This window comes from Benincasa hispida, unplaced genomic scaffold (genome assembly GCF_027475165.1).
Source record: "Benincasa hispida cultivar pf3 unplaced genomic scaffold, pf3_genome.v1.1 HicScf1004, whole genome shotgun sequence".
Lineage (NCBI taxonomy): Eukaryota > Viridiplantae > Streptophyta > Magnoliopsida > Cucurbitales > Cucurbitaceae > Benincasa > Benincasa hispida.
This window is the reverse complement of record NW_028325306.1, coordinates 95662-112058: the sequence shown is the minus strand read 5'-3', so window position 1 is coordinate 112058 and position 16397 is coordinate 95662. Positions and strand designations below refer to the sequence as shown.

General features: G+C 37.3%; 1 long non-coding RNA gene across 6 annotated transcripts; it reads left to right on the top strand.

The window, feature by feature from the left end:
• The first annotated feature begins 8500 nt into the window (after positions 1–8500).
• On the top strand, positions 8501–15394 carry LOC150031673 (uncharacterized). 6 transcript variants are annotated; one of them, XR_016525668.1, is made up of 6 exons: positions 8501–8787; positions 8871–8963; positions 10111–10179; positions 10384–10452; positions 12658–12804; positions 13051–13256. It is a non-coding gene; the product is annotated as an uncharacterized LOC150031673 (long non-coding RNA). The 6 variants fall into 6 exon arrangements; XR_016525670.1 differs by adding an exon at positions 14624–15394 and having other exon boundaries at positions 8501–10179; positions 13051–13103; XR_016525667.1 differs by having other exon boundaries at positions 8871–10179.
• Positions 15395–16397: the final 1003 nt, after the last annotated feature.

The following is a 16397-nucleotide window of genomic DNA, read 5'->3' as shown; positions in this document are numbered from 1 at the left end:
TCCTTGTACACAAATTCGTTTATAAATTGAAAAAACCCTGGTCGCATATATCACAAGCATAACGCAATAACCTAAAACAGTACCTGTGTTCGACCTCGGATCACACCAAGAAACTTGCAGTGAAATTATACTTGGTTTCAACGCAAGGAAACTTGTGACAACGCACAACATACTACAAGAACATTTGTTAATAACGCATATCTAGAAGTAGTATCACATATCATCACATAAAACCTATGTCACAACGAGTTTATGGCATGGGCTTGCATTGCATTAACAAAATCTGCGTACAACATTATGCGACGGTAAATCTTTGATTCCTTTGTGGTGAAAAAAATAATAAGTTGGTTGGTATGTTGTTTAAAGTATAAATCCTATGCGGTAGAATTGAGTAAAGAGTTAATGACAGTGAAAGTTATAATAAGTATGCGGGGAACGGGTTGAGAAGGGATTTAGCTAACACTTCCTAAGATTGCGTTCAAGTTATGCGATCATGCTACATATATACAACAACATGTCATCTTTCAATGCAAATGTCGTAGTTCCTAATTCTAGGACGCATGCGATGTATACGATAATGTCGATAGGACTTATTTCTAGGCCTCTATTCTTGTCTATGCGATGATGAATGATACACACATACACAAGGTGACTGCATATTATCATATCCTATTTCTAAGGTGCATGCGATGCATGATAGCAAACAGAACTTATCTCTAAGTCTTTATCTCTTGCTTATGTGGTTCTAATATGACTCTCTCAAGCCTAGATTTTAACCTGACTCTCTCAAGTCTAGGTTCTTTCTTTAGACTACTCTCTCAAGTATCTCTAAAGAGTGAAGGACGCATACATAAGACAAGATGATTGCATAAGATGAAGATCTTAGCTCATGCTAGCTAAGTGCTTCTCAACCCATTCAAAAATTTAACTACTCATGCGACATGTAAAGAGATTGAACAGATGTTGAGATGCAAATTCCATTTTATAAATAAAGTCAGAATACAAACGACAATGGAAAGTAGGGATAGGAAGCCCAGTAGCAATGTCTTACTCCCTAAGGCTTTTACACTACTCTGCCCAAAAGAATATTCTTGCTTTCGCAAGTGTCGGCCCTCTCTCCATTTGTAGCGCCTCCCAGTAGTCTTTCGAGTCACCCAGGAGTGATCTCTCGGCGTGTTCTTCTCTTCGCTCGCCTCTGCCTTCTAAGTATAATAATTACAGACTAACGGCTAGTTATGATCTATCTTCTATGTATATGGCGAACTATGTATATTTCGAACTAGAACTCCGAACTCCTTTCACGGTGGTGGACTTTGGTATTTATAGAGCTTCAAGGTGAAAAACTTTTCTCTCATATGATTGCAATGATGGGCGGTCATTAATTCGCGCCAATTAGTGGTCACCAAAAAGTTAAATATACTTGCTACAGTATGTCGTTAACGGCTTGTCAATTAAATTCGGATTCGACCATCATCAGCTTTTCGTCCCATCATGATTTATTATGCTTTCACCTTGATGCGTCGTCTTTATGCGGCCACCTTCTTGAGCAGATCTTCGCGAGCGCATACGATCGCATAGCTTTGCGGTCGCAATCTTCTAATGTGCTCGGGTGCTGAATTCCTTAGATCACAATTTGCTTTGCGCCAGTGCATTTTCCTGCACAAAATAAGTAAATTAGCTGCTTTAATGCGATAGGCGCATGCGATCGCAATATTCTCAACTTAATGCTTTTGGACACGATTTTGCATATTTTTATCGTCGCATTCCCACATTCTTTTATATCTTTGCGTTGTAATAACGTGCATTTCTGCCTGTTATCACAACTCCAAATTTAGAACAATGTTTTTCCTCAAGCATAAACTACAGATTTTCTCTAGAGATTCAACCGTCTTTTCCTTACCTAGATTTCTCGAGGTGCCTTATTCACATCTTATGAACCGAAATCTCCTTAATTTCTATCCTGGTCTTTTCTTAAAATATTTCTAAATTTTAAGGACCGCAAGTTTAACCTTAAAAAAGACTTTACTTGTTTCCAGGACATCGCATGATTTATTTTGAAAAATTTTTCAACTGGGGTGTTTCCAAATAATTTTTATCCTTGCATAGTTTAAATATTCTTTTTGTGACCTTGCGCTGATTCAAGTGCCTAGTCTTCGTTTTGGCTTTCCCCCACGGGTGTCATGCGAGCATCTAACTATGAGCAAGGCGCTCGTTCTCAGTCTAAACTCATACACATTTGGTAGCGGAGTTGTGATCACTTTATTTATGCATTGATCACGATTCCTACCTTCATTTTGGCTTGCCCTCACGGGTGTCATGCGGACATCCAACTACGAGTAGGATCTGATCTCAACGTTATGATTTTTTTTAATGCAATGTCTAAAGGTAGCAAGGTTGAAAATAAATATTGGCACCCCCAAATTTAAACACAACAATGTCTACATTACTGATAGATTGAAAAAATTCATGCGATGCTCTTAGGAAGTTTCGTAAAAGTCAGTTTGAAAGAAAGCTGGTGGACCACTAACTTCTAGAAATATTCATGCATGGACTGTCCTAAAATTGAGTTGATTCTAGTACATGCGATGAAAAATAGAGGCATGGTTTCATCATTGAAATCATAATTGATACGGAAAAAAAATGCGGTGACTAACTAAAGTAATCAACATTTAATGATTGCATCAACTAAAGAGGATGCGATGATAAAATTATCAATGTTAAGAATGAGATGCGAGAGTGCAAAATTTGGAATAAACAAAGTCAAGGAAAGATATAACCCCCAAATTTGCTCTATTGCCCGCATCATCTGTGATCGCATCTTGCTTTGTGGCGAGCCGATTTCTTCAATTGCGATGGCTGAATGAACTAGTCGTGTTTTTCAGTTATCGCATAGCTCCACCACAATCGTGCTAAAAACATCGAGAGGGTCAAAAATATATATGTGACAGAGTTATTTTTTTTTATGGTGTAAAAAAAATTTAAAAAGGATAAAGGATATAAAAAGGTAGAGTGAGTTCATAAAATGAAGATTTAAAAAGATACTTCAAAAAGATTGCGTCCCTGATGAGTTTGAATTATATGATTGCGCAAGGACTGCCCACTTCTTCTTCCGTCAGGAATTCCTCAGGTCCACGGAGGTTTTCTCACGATGCAAGTCTCTTCTGTGATATATCTTGACTCTTTGCCCGTTGACTTTGAATGCGTTGGTCCTCTTTGATTATAAATGGACCAGACCATCATGATTTTAATTTTCTAGGAAAAAGTCGTAGCCGAGAATTGTATAACAAGACCTTCTGTCCGACTTGGAGATTCTTCTCGCATAGTTGTTTGTCATGTCAACGTTTTGCGCGCTCCTTGTAGATATTGGCATTCTCATATGCATGAGTTCTCCATTCGTCAAGCTTGACCAACTGAAGTTTCCTGGCCTCCCCTACGGTCTTGGAATCAAAATTAAGCTTTTTCACTGCCCATATTGCTTTATGCTCCAATTCAAGCAGTAAGTGGCATGCCTTTCCAAACACCAGTGCATACAGGGGCATGCCTATAGGTGTTTTATAGGCGGTTCTGTATGCCCACAAGGCATCGTCCAGCTTCATGGCCCAATTTTTGCATGAAGGCTTCACCACCTTCTCTAGGATCAGCTTAATTTCCCTATTGGACATCTCAATTTAGCCGTTTGTCTGTGGATGGTATGCGGTGGCAACCTTATGGTGGATATTATATTTGAGCAGCAATTTGTTGATGATTCCATTAATAAAGTGAGAGCCTTCATCATTTATTATGGCACGTGGGGTGGCAAAAAAAGTGGAGATATTTTTCTGCAAGAACTTGGAGACTATCGCCGCATCGCTTCTGATGCACGAGACCACTTCAACCCATTTGGAAACATAATCGACGGCCAACAGAATATATTTGTGACCATTTGATGGCAGAAATGGCCCCATAAAGTCTATGCCCCATACGTCCAATAGCTCCAATTCTAAGATAATGTTCATTGGCATCGCATTCTTCCATGAAATGTTTCCCGTGTGTTGGCACCTGTCACATTTCATTGAATAGTCTCTTGCATCCTTAATTAAAGTTGGCCAACAATATCCACTTTGTAACACCTTTGCTAATGTGCGTTGACCTCCAAAATGTCCACCATACGGTGAGTCATGGCATGGAGATAGTATGCGCTGGTGAGTAGCTTCTGGTACGTATAGGCGCAAAATCTGGTCTGACCCCCTCTTGTAAAGATTTGGCTCATCCCAATAATAGGATTTACATTCGTGTCTGAGCCGCCTCTTTTGATGGGCGATGTAGTTTTCAGGAAATTGTTCACAAACCAGATAATTGATCACATTTGCATACCATGGTAATTCTTCAATTTTGAACAGTTGCTCATCTAGGAAGGTTGCGTTTACCTCTGACTGGTTGCGGTCGACTTTCGGATATTCTAATCTTGATAAATGGTCCGCAACCTGGTTCTCCGTCCCTTTGCAATCAATGATTTTCATGTTGAATTCTTGAAGGAGGAAAACCCATCGAATCAACCTCGGCTTTGCACTTTCAATGTCATTAAATATTTGATTGTCGAGTGGTCGGTGTGAACAATCACTTTAGATCCCAGCAAGTAAGTTGTAAATTTCTCCAGCGCAAAGATCACCGAAAGAAGTTCTTTTTCAGTAGTAGTGTAATTTTTTTGGGCAGGGTTCAAGGTTCTACTCGCATTTGTGATGGGGTGTAGCATTGTTTTCTTCTTTTGTGCTAGCACCACCCCCATCGCATAACCACTCGTATCGCACATCAGCTCAAACGGCTTTGTTTAGTCAGGTGCGATCAACACAGGTGCGGTTATTAATGCATTCTTCAGTATCTTGAATGCGTTGAGGCATTGTTTATCAAAGTCAAACGTTCTCTCAGCCTCCAGCAGCGCACTTATTGGTCGAGCAATCTTCGAAAAGTCCTTCACAAAACATCGATAAAATCTTGCATGCCTCAGGAAGCTCCTAACAGCCTTCACATTTGCTGGAGATGGGAGCTTTTCAATGGTCTCAATCTTCACCTTACTTACCTCCAGCCCGTCCTTGGAGACTTTGTGCCCGAGCACAATACTTTCATTCACCATGAAGTGGTCAGTTCAGCACAAGATTCGTCCCTTCACATATTCTCAGTATCTTTTCCAAATTGTTTAGACAGACTTCATGTATTTGCCCGTACACCGAGAAGTCGTCCATAAAAATTTCTACTGAATCTTCAAGATACTTAGAGAAGATGGCCATCATACGCCTCTGGAACGTGCTCGGCACATTGCATAATCTGAATAACATGCATCGAAAAGCAAACATTCTGTAGGGGCAGGTGAATGTGGTTTTCTCTTGGTCTTCAGGAGCAATCATGATTTTGTTATAGCCTGCATATCCATCCAAAAAGCAGAAGTAATCATTTCCTGCTAGGCACTCTAGCATTTGATTAATAAAAGGCAAGGGGAAATGATCCTTCTTCGTCGTCGCATTCAGTTTGTGGTAGGCCATTGATAACTTGTAGAAATACAAGTTATTTATGCTGCCTTATCTAGATATTGCGGCCAAAAGAGAAGGAATATGCGTTGATTGTATGAAAATTAGCTCAAAAATACAATAATTATGAATTAACGCAATTACACCCACTAACATCGTCAAGATGGTAGAAGAGAATATTTTTACTCTGTTTTGCAGGAAACCAAGTCACCGCTTGGGATTAAGGCTCAACGAGAAACTGAATAACGCATCTTTGTTACATTGTGCCCGTCAATCAACAATGAAGAGACGATTAACGCAATGACGATGCAATACGACAGTCGATCTGAGCATAATTTCAACCGCATGCGGTAATAAAAACAACACCACATGCGAGCAACCGATCGAAAGATGCAAATGAGTAATGCAAAGGCGGAAGATTACGACACGTTTACAACTAATCGTTGTGCAGATTTGATGGTCTGATTGCATAATAGAAGGAATATGTATTCCTCCATCTCCGGATTTCCATAACAAAAAGTGGGGTCCACAAGCCAAGAGTCAAAGCTTTTCACCTATAAATACCCCCATAGAATTCAGAGAAAGATATACTTGATACGGGTATAATTGATACGAGGGCTAATTGATGCAAAATTATGGAGAGAAAAGGCTGAGCTGAGTACTGAACGAAAAAATTTGAGAAGAAGAGAGACAAGGACGAGAGGTGAGTCTTAGTGCTATTCTACCAGATCCCTGCCGCGAAGCTCTATACTCAGATCCCTTCTATCGGTTGAGCAAGCCTGAGAGGGAAGTTCATCCGTCTGCATGATCCTTCCACATTGGCAAGCAAATCTCCATCCAGATCGGTGCCAAGACATTGGCGTTTATATGTATTTGTTTCTAACTCTATTCATCACTGTATTTCATCTTCTTAATCTCTTCATTCACAAATCATGTATCAGACGCTGAATAGAAATATTGAATGTCTCGATCGATTTCATATCCCCTTCTCTATCGATTTCCATTCCTCTGTTTATCGCTTACTTCAAAAAGTCTTCTTAATCCCTTGGTAATTAATATGAATTAAACAAGTAACTTACTCTATGCTAAAGAAATAAGAACGTTTAGCTAAAGCATGCTAAACGGCATTTTCACCTGTGAGAGCAGAAGTGAAGATGTCATGCTGATCTGTTGAGAGAAGGTTACAAGAATGCGTTAACTAAAGCAAGAAGTACTTCCTGGGATGGAAGCAACCTTGCGTTCATTACTTTTGTCCCTGTTTCACCACAGAGATGTGGGAATGTGGCCAATCACCGAGAGGTGTACATCATAAGAAAAGCGGAACCATATTTATGCCTTTAACGTAATTAAAGAACTTGCGATGTTTGTACTAATTATCTTTTCTCTTTTTGTTTCACACATAAGACTTGTCACCACATTACACGATCTTTGCATAATCTTCACAGCCAACCTTGACCTCAGTATCTTGTATCATGAAATATGTATCTTGTATCATCTTAGCTTAGATTTACTTTAATGTAATTTACTTTAATGCAATTTATTTTATTATCGCATCTTTACCACTTTACTTTACTTTATCGCATGTTTATATTCTTGTACACAACAACTTTTATTAATTGAAAACCCCTGGTCGCATGTATCATAAGAATAACGCAATAACCTCAAACAGTCCATGTGTTCGACCTCGGATCACACCGAGAAACTTGTGGTGAAATTATACTTGGTTTCAACGCAAGGAAACTTGTTACAACGCACAGAATACTACAAGAACATTGTTAATTAACGCATATCTAGAAGTAGTATCACATGGATTTGTACCTTACTTGCATCATATGCATCCATGCGTTGTTTGACATAAGATCAATCGCTAAGTAACAAGTTTATGGCGTTGTTGCCTGGGACTGGTTAACGGTTTATTGTTTGAGTGTGTTTGTGGTATTTGCAAGACAGATCTCATTGTACTGGCTAGTCAATGCGGAGAGCAGCTTGAGGGTTTATAAGTACTGGTACTGAACCAGAATTCGAAGCTGACCCTGAGATCGAGTGTACCTTTCATGTATGGGCACGTCAGAATTGGATAAGGTGAAAGAAAGCAGCGAGTACGGAAGATAATAATGACAATGCGATTCCTGTAGTAAATCAAGAGGTTGTTAGGCCAGTGCAGGATCCTGTTTTCCTGGCTGCTGACCACAACATCCCCATGAGGAATTATGCGGCACCCAACCTGTATGATTTTTCACCTGGGATTTTGAGGCCTATTGTTTAGGAGAACGCAAGGTTCGAAATAAAGTCGGTCATGCTACAAATGATCCAAAATGCAGGGCAATTTGGGGGCTGCAAGGTGAAGACCCGTATGCCCACTTGACCAGCTTTGTCAAAATGTGCGGCAACTTCTCATTACCTGGCGTAACCCTAGAGAGTATAAGACTATATTTGTTCCCATACACCTTGAGGGACGAAGCCAAGAGGTAGGCTCACTCACTAGAGCCAAACAAGATCACATCATGGGATCAACTTGTGGAGCGATTCATGAAGAAGTTCTTCCCGCCGACCATCAATGCAAGGCAACGAAAAGATGTGCTGAACTTCGAGCAGATGGAAAATGAGACCCTGAGCACCGCCTGAGTGCGGTTTAGAAGATTGGTGAAAAACTGCCCGTATATCAGGATACCCGATTGCGTTTTGATGGAGACTTTTTATAACAACCTGAACAGATCGACGCAGGTTGTTGCTGATGCCTACACGGCAGAAGCTTTTATGGATAAAACGTATACTGAGGCTAAAGTCATCCTTGACCGCATATTGTGGAACATGAATGACTGGATTGATGATGGCTATGGAGGCCGATGCGCCGAAAGAAGAAAGAATGAAACTGCCATTGTCCCTGCGGAGACAATGACCATGTTGGCTGCTCAGATGGACGCAGTGACCTCGATCCTTCAATCGATGGCAATCAACCAAGGAGCCATCTCCCAACAATCAGCGCAATCCCTTAAGGAGATGATGATGGTACTAAGGGGGTGTCAACCTAGTTGAGATGCCCTGACGCACCTCTTGATCCAATCTTTTACTGCTCTTTGTATCGATCTCGTACTTCGAGCATTAGTCTCAATTCATTAATTCAATGAAGAGACTCGTTTCTGTTTAAAAAAAGTGCTTATTAAATTTATCCCCATCCTTTGTCATTTTTCTTGGGTTTTTGGTGGTGTCGATGCCTTCACAACTCACTTTTTGTTAATTTACGAAAGTATTTCAGCAGGAGAATTACCTTGCTAATTGGATCCAGGTTTGGATGGGCAATGTTAATAATTTATGTGATCTCAGCCTGAGTTTTGAAGCTTGTGTTACATATGCATTTTGTGTCTGCAGGCATTGTTCAATTCCTTGCCACCAGGGGATTACAAAAATGGGCTGTCGGTTTTAGGAGGCAATGGTCGCTATTTTGATAAAGAGGCCGCACAGGTCTCTTCTAGAGCTTTTATTTTTTCTTAATTCAGTAGTCTAGTTTCCTTGCATATGTTTCGCAGATTATCATCAAAATTGCTGTTGGAAATGCTATCAGTAAATTATTGGTTGGACAGTAAGTTGATCTACCCTGGACTAATTTCCAAATGCTGTGGCCTTTTCCCTTATATTTTCATGTTCAAAAAGTTAATCTACGACTTCTCTTTTGGACATGCATGTACGATGTACCAACTACCGAGTATTATTTGATGATATAGTTCACAGTTAACTTGAATGTGCATGCTTTTAGATTCTTGAATCTTGTCTAGAATCATGGATGCTTATTTTGTATTTTACTTTTTAAATAAGAAAAGATTTTATTAATCATGAAAAACAAGAACTAAAGGAAGATATCCTCCTTAACCAAACCCCACGGATTTGTGTAGCAATTTATTTCATAATAATATTTGAAGAAACCATCATGGGTTGGCTTGGTAAATAAGCGAACATCTCCTTGATAAAGGGCTAAGATATTAGATTGACACGTATCTTCTCTACGTCAGCCTCAACCCCTTGTCTGATACCCAATGTTCGATTACTTTTGTAGCCTGTGATCCTCTAGGATTATTATAGGTAAATCCGTAATTCAGAAAATTATTGCTTTTGACTAGTAGTGGTAGCCTGATGGATGCATTGTGATGGTAATGAGTAATGACAATCTTATTTGGGGATTACAAATGTTAACTTTTGCTGAAAAACAATTTTAAGGAGAAGTGTGTAAAATATAATGAAATTTATAGGGTAGTGGTTTTAAATGGTAAAACTACTAAAAATATTTTCAAATATAGCAAAATGTCATTATCTATGAATGATAGACCACGATAGACCGGGATGACACTGATAGATGTCGATAGACCGGGATAGATGTCTATCGCAGTCTATTGCTGATGAACAGTGACATTTTGCTATATTTATAAATAAGTTAACTCATTTTCCTTTATTTGAAAAAAGTTCCTTAAAAAATTTATATGATACAAGGAAGGTATTTTGTCCACACAAGCTGTCTGCAAGTTTGCTTTATAGATCTATTATATCATCAAGCATTTTGGAGTGACATTTAATTACTTCCTTTGCCTTCTGCATGATCTTTTTTTGTTCTACACAGGCCAACGAAGGATTTATAATGAGTGCAAGTCACAATCTAGGTGGACCTGAATACGACTGGGGTATTAAGGTAATTTTTTTTAAAAAAAAATTATTTTGCATTGTCTTTTATATTTAATTAACTGAAACTATTGGTAAAAATGCAACCTTTTGATAGAAGCATAATGTTTTTGTTGCAAAATGTTGAAAATTATGACCTTTATCTTATAATCCATGACAACTACAATAATGGTGTATCTATATTTATCTGACTTGAATGCATTTGACTTTTCAGTTAACTTGTAGCAATGGGCAACCTGCACCTGAAACAATTACAGACAAAATATATGTAAACACCATTTCTGTAAGTACACGTTATGTGATTGGTTCATTTTGTTATTTTTTTTCATTCAGTTTCTTGTTTACTTTCAAAGTAGTCAATTTTCTTGTTATATTGCATTCAATATTTTGTACATTTTTATTCTTTTCTTGTTTATATTAAAGTTCCCTTTGAGTCGTATGGGTCCTCAGTCCTCTTGTGAAGTACCTATTTATTTGTTTTGCTATTCTTACGTTCTCACTTCTTGGTGGAAACTAAAAATCCCATAGAAAGTTCATTTATTTTCTTGGTTGGTTCTTTGGGAACTATTAATATCTTCCATGTCTTGCAAAAAACCTCCTATATGGGCCTGAAGTGGCAAGTTTTGTAGAGCATAGCCGAGTTCTTAACATTTTCTATGGTTGTCCTTTTTCCACTAGAGTCTCGAGGTGTTTTTGGTTGGGATTTGTTTTAAGCCTTTCTTTTTGCTAAGGTTAGGTGTTCATCCGATGTTGGTGGAGGCCTTTATCTGTATGTAAATTGATTAATTGCATGGAGACCAAATGTGTTTTAAATGAAAATTTTCGTTTCATTTAAAAAGAACATATTAAAAATTGATGATAGAGACATAGGCTTCGTTTAGAATTGCGGTGAAAGTAGGAAAAAGTGATTTTGAATAATTGATTCAAAGTGTTTGGAAACTTTTTTTTTTTAATTTTTTTAATTTATACAAAATCAACTTCAAAGTTCTTTGATTTTCATATCTCCTCAACTGTAGCTTTTGATTCTAGCTTCCTGAACAATGAAAAACAATTCTTTCCATTATTTACCCTTTTTTTTTTCCATGTAAGTCCTGCAGTTACGTATTTTCTGTACAATTCTAGAATTGCTAAACTACATGTTCAAGCACAAACATCAAGCTTCCTCAAGTGATTTTATTTTATTATTTTTTCTGTTGTTTAAGTTTTCTATTTTTTTTCTGAGTTGGACCTCATTATCTTCAAATTGTCTATTTTTTCTTTGTTTAAACCTCATTATCTTCTTTTCCAATGTTCTTTACCATAGCAATTCTAAATAAATGTATTAAAGAAAGAAAGCATCTCTTTTGAGGAGTTAATAGAGAGAAAAATAAGAAAAGTTTCCAGACAGTATATGAATAAAAATAAAATTTAAAAGAAATCTTCATTTAGAAAGATCTTAATATAAAAATGGGGTTAAACTCCTTTTTATTATCTTTCTATTTGTATTATTTCGCTCTCTATTCATTCGCCTCTCTCACTATTTGCCTTCTCTCCCATATAATTTAAAGTAATAAGAAAAAAATAATTATTTGTAATTTAAACTAGAAAAATATTGAACAATTAAGTAATGAAAATTTATGTACTATATATGAACCTATAAATTTAAATAATGTCTATTTTGGTCCCTATAACATGATTTTTTTGAAAGCACAATTGACAACAAGTATTTTAAAAGCTACAACAATTCCTAACTAAGCCTAGCCTATATATGAAATTGAAGGGTTTGAATCATTACTTCAATATGAAATTTAAGGGTTTGTCCCTTTTTGGTGTGTTCTCTCTTTGTTTGCTTCCTCTTGTCCTAATTTTCTCTTGTAATTACAACATCAGCCTCTCTTCATTCCAGTTTTGTACACTTTTTTTAAGAAAAAAAGAAAAGAAAAGATCATTGCATGCGAGCCCATGGACTTTTCTCTTTGATTTCATGAATCTCTGCTTCAGTGTCATTAACGTCTTTAATTGGTGACCTCCTTGACTTGTAATTAGCGTCATTAACGTCTTCAATTGGAGCCCATGGACTTGTAATTAGTGACGGTTCAATTGTAGAATGAATGTTTAATATTTTTTTGTGAAAGGGTGATTGGAGAGCTGTTCATGGAAAAGTAAAAAAAAATCATATGATTTAAAAAGGTAATTGGTTGAGAATTATTTATTAAAAATTAGGTGCAACGTGCAAGTGATCTTAATTATTAGTACGAAAATGCATATAAGAATTAATGTCGATTGGATTGATCAAAATAAAATTTGTTAAGTACGAGCAATTTGACTAACTAATATTTTGTTTATCTATTATTATTATTATTATTATTATTTTTTTTTTTTTGAGTTCGATATTGGCTAACTAATGCCCATCTTATTTATTCTCATAAAACTTTAAGCCAAAGATGTAAACAATTGTTTGACTAAACTCATTTTATTACAAACAATATAACGTTTATACAACTTCCAGGCTTAACTACAACATTTACATCAGCAACTCTAAAACCCGGAATCGTTACTGTGGCTGTGGCAGACTTTGACATTAGCAACACCCTAGAACTCCCCACCTTTTGCTACCTGGGAAGAAAAGAATGAGCTTCAAGAAGCTCAGTGAGTGGTAAGTAACTTATAAGTCTTTCAACTCAAAAAAATACAAGCACATCACATATACAAGGTTAATACTCAAACCTCAGCCTTGAATGAGTCTGTTCTCAACTCTATTTACACGCATGGTAGATAGTTAAACTGATACTACTCATAATGAGTTTGTTCTCAAATTCTACCTACACACACGGTAGATAGTTAAAGTGATACTACTCATAATGAGTTTGTTCTCAACTCTATTTACACACATGTTTCGCAGATTATCATCAAAATTGCTGTTGGAAATGCTATCAGTAAAATATTGGTTGGACAGTAAGTTGATCTACCCTGGACTAATTTCCAAATGTTGTGGCCTTTTCCCTTATATTTTCATGTTCAAAAAGTTAATCTACGACTTCTCTTTTGGACATGCATGTACGATGTACCAACTACCGAGTATCATTTGAAGTTATAGTTCACAGTAAACTTGAATGTGCATGCTTTTTTATTCTTGAATCTTGTCTAGAATCATGGATGCTTATTTCGTATTTTACTTTTTAAATAAGAAAAGATTTTATTAATCATGAAAAACAAGAACTAAAGGAAGATATCCTCCTTAACCAAACCCCACGGATTTGTGTAGCTATTTATTTCATGATAATATTTGAAGAAACCATCATGGATTGGCCTGGTAAATAAGCGAACATCTGGGATAAAAGGCTAAGATATTGGATTGACACGTATCTTCTCTACGTCAACCTCAACCCCTTATCTGTTACCCAATGTTCGATTACTTTTGTAGCCTGTGATTCTCTAGGATTATTATAGGTAAATCCGTAATTCAGAAAATTATTGCTTTTGACTAGTAGTGGTAGCCTGATGGATGCATTGTGATGGTAATGAGTAATGACAATCTTATTTGGGGATTACAAATGTTAACTTTTGCTGAAAAACAATTTTAAGGAGAAGTGTGTAAAATATAATGAAATTTATAGGGTAGTTTTAAATGGTAAAACTACTAAAAATATTTTCAAATATAGTAAAATGTCATTATCTATGAATGATAGACCACGATAGACCGCAATGCCACTGATAGTGATAGATGTCGATAGACCGGGATAGATGTCTATCGTTGATGTACAGTGACATTTTGCTATATTTATAAATAAGTTAACTCATCACACAAAAGCAAGTATCTAATCAATTCAGCAAAATACAAGCAACCAAAGAACCGTAATCAACTACCCCTCTTCTGAATTAAGGCAATCTCAACTAATTACTAGTACTAGAATAAACTTTATTCCTATAATTCTTAGCTACCTTTTTTTGACCAAGGATTCATTAACTAGCTTAATTCAACCCATAAGTGTGACCTTACCATTTTTGGATCCCAGAGGTACGTTTCAATAGGCTAGCATGGAAAGGCAACTGTTGAAGATTAACCTAAGAAACACTATCAACTACTGGAGTTTGCGTTGTTCCGAATCCTATGATCAGACCTTTCGAATGGGCGATTGCTTTAAGATGACACGCAGAAAGATCATAGGAATCTCACGGTGCAACCTATTGAAGGAGACCATAGGATACGTTGACACACGTCCTTCTCCCATCTACTAATAGTTTGCTAGTTCCCCTTGTATTGACCCATGCAAACACTTTCTGAAGGGAGGTGATAATTTATAGAAATACAAGTTATTTATACTGTTTTATTTAGATATTGCGGTAAAAAGAAAGAAAAGTTGCGTCGATAGTATAGAAATTGGCTAAGAAATGTGAGAATTATAAAATGTCGTCGATACACCACTAATACCATTGCGATGGTAGAATAGAGTATTTTAATTTCTGTTTTGCAGGAAATCAATCACCGCATGCGTTAATGGCTCAAAGATAAAAAGAAACAACGCATCTACGTCGCATTGCGCCCATCACTCAGGAAGGAAGAGATGATCAACGCAATGACGGCACATGCGACAATCGATCAAGGGCTTAGCGATCAACGCAATTTCAACCGCATGCGGTAATAAAAAATAACACCGCATGCGGCGATCGATCGAGGATGTAAAGAGCAACGCATTTGCAGAGGATTTTGGCAAATGTACAGCTTTCGGTTGTGCATTTCTGACAGGTTGATTGCTTAACGGAAGGAATATTCACTCCGCCATTTCAAGAACTACCATAACCATAAAGTGGGGACCACGAAGTCAAAGAGCTAAGCTTCACCTATAAATAGCTTCTGCAAATTCACTGAAAGATATACTTGAATACATAGAGACGTGTATATACTGATCTGAGAGAGAGACTGGTCTGAAGCGATTTCCAGAGTGGATCTGGGATAATCAAGAGACAAGGCCGAGAGGTGAGTCTCCAGGTAAAAAATCCTTCTGATCCCCCTCGTTGAAGCTCTGTATGAAGAGCAAGCCTGGGAAGGAAGCTCTCCTCCCCATTACTTCCACACGCTGACAAGCAAAACCTCCGTCCACGATCTATGTCAAGACGTTGACACTTTACTGTATTTGTTTCTAATATCTATTTCATCACTTGTATTCATCTTCTTAATCTTTCATTCACACCATGTATCGAACGCTTAATCTTAGTATTAAATGTTATGGTCATTTTCATTGTCATCTTTCTGTTTATTTCCATTCATCCATAATCCATTTTCTTTATGAATCATGTTTTTTGTATCTTGTATCATATTAGTTTAGGATTTTATTTTCAATGCAACGCAATTTTATTTTCATCGCACTTTATATTCTTGTATAAACTAATTCTTTATTAATTGTACCGGTCGTATGTATCACAAAAGTAACATTAACGAAAACAATCCCTGTGTTCGACCTCAAATTATTCTGAGAAACTTGCGTTGGAATTATACTTGTTTCAGTGCAAGGAAACTTGTGACACGCATTACTCTATCGCATACTACAAGCCTATCATTAACAACGCCTATTTAGAAGTAGTGTGCATAAGCGATAACACAGCATAACATTCCATCTACATTCCATTTCTATGTCATCAAGTTTATGGCAACATAAGCTTGCAAGATTCATTCATTCATTCATATTTGTTCACATGCTGTAAGATAAATCTTTAGCGTACGAAGTTTATGGCGTCATTGTTGGGGATTGGTAACGATTAGTGTTCAGTACTTTTATGGTATTTTGCAGGACAGATCTTATACTGTCTGTTTAACGCGAAGAACAGACTGACAGTTTATGAGTACTGAAACTGATCCATAATTCGAAGTTGACCCAGAGATCGAGCGTACATTTCGCGCAAGGGCACACTAGAAAAGAGCGAGGCAAAAGAAAGCCAGCATGGCAGAAAACAACAACAATAACAATGAGGCACTCGAAGTAAATCTAGGGGTAAACCGGCCAGCGCAAGATCTTGTTTTTCTTGCCGCTGACCGCAACATCCCAATGAGGAAATATGCGGCGCCCAATCTTTATGATTTCTCGCCTGGAATTTCACATCCAATAGTTGAGGAGAACGCATGTTTCGAGATTAAGCCGGTCATGCTCCAAATGATTCAGAATATGGGGCAGTTTGGTGGTCTACAAAGTGAGGACCTATATGCCCATCTGACCAGTTTTGTCGAGATGTGCGGTAATTTCTCCATCCCTG